This window comes from Telopea speciosissima, chromosome 6 (assembly GCF_018873765.1).
Source record: "Telopea speciosissima isolate NSW1024214 ecotype Mountain lineage chromosome 6, Tspe_v1, whole genome shotgun sequence".
Taxonomy (NCBI): domain Eukaryota; kingdom Viridiplantae; phylum Streptophyta; class Magnoliopsida; order Proteales; family Proteaceae; genus Telopea; species Telopea speciosissima.
Genome location: NC_057921.1, coordinates 29,993,007 through 29,995,512, shown reverse-complemented (window position 1 = coordinate 29,995,512; position 2,506 = coordinate 29,993,007). Strand labels below are relative to the sequence as shown.

General features: G+C 38.1%; 1 long non-coding RNA gene across 1 annotated transcript; it reads left to right on the top strand.

Moving 5' to 3' along the window:
- The first annotated feature begins 1,075 nt into the window (after positions 1 to 1,075).
- Positions 1,076 to 2,287, top strand: LOC122665198. Its single transcript, XR_006333452.1, has 2 exons — positions 1,076 to 1,796; positions 1,988 to 2,287. It is a non-coding gene; the product is annotated as an uncharacterized LOC122665198 (long non-coding RNA).
- Positions 2,288 to 2,506: the final 219 nt, after the last annotated feature.

Sequence of the window (2,506 nt, the reverse complement as noted above, 5' to 3'; positions counted from 1 at the left end):
CACGACTTTCTACTTTCTTATCTCACTAATCTCTCTTAGTATCACTCTCTCTCTCATTAATTGCTCCCATGTTTACGAATATTTCTCACACAAGAATCTCTCTCTCTCCAACGTAATGCAAATGCACGTGTGAGTTTACTAGTATCCTATAAAAGTACATACTCAACTTTTTTTGTCAAATTTTTCAATTGACAAAAAAACCCATAACCCCCTCAAATATACTCGTGCGCAAACCGTCTCTATGCACTAGAGGACCCTTACCCAACAAGCAGAGATCCATAGAAGCCTACCGTGGTCACTCTTCAAGGTTTGCAGATCCGAACCTTCGCCTCCCCTCTCAAAAACTGTAACGGTAGTGAATTTTTGTGCCCTCCTCTCCTTGCCCTACCTCCGCCCTCCTTTTTCGCACTTTGTCTGTCATTCTTGCTAAATATGGAGGTTTTGGCTGTGGTGGCTTGGTAATCTCATTCTCTCTTGCGGGCCTCTACAACCCCATTACTTATAGTGTTTCGTCTCCGTCCTCTAACCGCCAATGCTGTCTTAGGGATTAATCTTTTTGGCAGTGTCTAATCCGATATGTTCCACGTATTGTTTTTTGTTATCTATTTCTCTAAACTTCGAATTTGCGTCTTAAAAGCATCTGTCTTGCTCATCCATCTGCCTGGTGGTTGATGGAATTCACAGATAATGTGGGTCTCTCTCTTTCTCTCTCTCAAATTGAAAACAGAGGAGCACGAATGATCCTGGAGATGAAATTCACCATCAAGACACCCAATCGCTGGGATTTGATGCTTTGTTTGTTTATTGAGGATGGAGTTTTCTTTTTATTCTATCTCTCTCTCTCCTAATCTATTTCTTTGTCTCTCATAGGTTGTGTCAAACGTATTGGATATGAAGTTGTGAGATGATTTGGAACAACTGAAGAAGATTAGGTAATATCTTAATTGGTTTGTATTGATTTTCTTTTTCATGTAGAATTTCCTGCATGATTGAAATGGGTTGCTTCCTTAGGATTCATTAACTAATTGTAACAGCAGCAAGGGAACCCTATATGTCATGTTTTGTGTGATGTTTCAAAACATTCTACTGATTACATAAATTTGTAATTCTTTCAAATTTATATTTACTTTATGAATCAGGGTACAAAATTGCCACAATTTTTAAAATATGGTGTTATATATCATGTCTTACACTTCCTATATGATATGTGTAGATTTTTCAACACTCATTTTAAGAAGTAATAACTGCAGTGTGTTCCTCTTGTTGTGCTTAATTTGCATATATGAATATGTTTTTTGTGCCTCCACCCCATTTTATGGGTGCAGATGTGGCTACAAAACATTCTCAGAAATTCTGTGAGAAGCTTGTAGCTGCTGGTGCAATTGGCACACTATTGAAGCTGATTCGTTCGGTCAGCCATAGCATCCCTGATCAAGAGGTTCTAAAGTATGCACTTTCCACACTCAGAAACCTTGCCCACTACCCCCATTTAGCTGAACTGCTAATTGATACCCATGGATCTGTAGAAACATTCCTCTTTGTGGTGCTAAGGTTAGTTTATCTGTTACATCTTTGTCGCATACCATATAATTTTCATTCATTGATTTTTGTCCCTTTTGTCACTTCAATCTTTTCTGTAGAAACAAGGAGGAAGGGCATTTCATTGCCTCTGAGCTTTTAAAGAAATTGTGTTCAACACAGAAAGGCTTAGATGCTGTACACAGACTCCCTGCTCTCTTAAAGAGCCTATATAGCCTTGCTGAGGACCTCAAGAGGAAATCAAGTAATGAGAAGAGGTCAGGCTATGGAGAAGGATTCTGTTTTTCTTTTGTTCATTAACACTGTCATCATGCTATTCTTTTTCTTTTGGTTGTAAGAAATTCTCGTCATGTGTGAAACCTGAGTAGAGTTAATGCCATTCGGCCAAAAAAAAAGTACCTTCTCTTGCTTATGCATTCAATTGATGAACACTCTTTTACTGATGTAGGACTGCCCGCCCTCTGCCTTTAAGAGAGCACTGAGCGAAGGTTGAGAGAGGCTGAAGCGCTCTTGAAATTGATTGTACCTTGTTAAGTAATCTTAACCATTCAATTCTCTTGAAATCCTTGTTTGTAGATTTTTTTTACTTTTAGAATACTGAAAGTGATACATCTGAAGCATGATAGTGGAAATTTGTGGTCTAATATGCAGAAAATCCTTCTCTAGAATCTGAGAACTCAAAGTTTAACCAGCACTAAGTTTGTGTAAGTGGGCATGTAGCCTGGTATAGAATAGATTGAAACCAAAATTTGATAACAGATATCTGAGGTCCAAACAATCATTACACTTGGTTGATTTTGGAAAATGCATTCTAGGACAGTCTAAATTGATACTGTAGTATTTATTATAGATCTGTCTGTTTGGATGGAACTTGGAGGAAAGGAAAGAAGATTTTCTAATTTTTGTTGTGATTTGCATTTGGGAATGGGGGTGGAGGGATTAAGGCACATGGGTGTAGTTTTTGCCT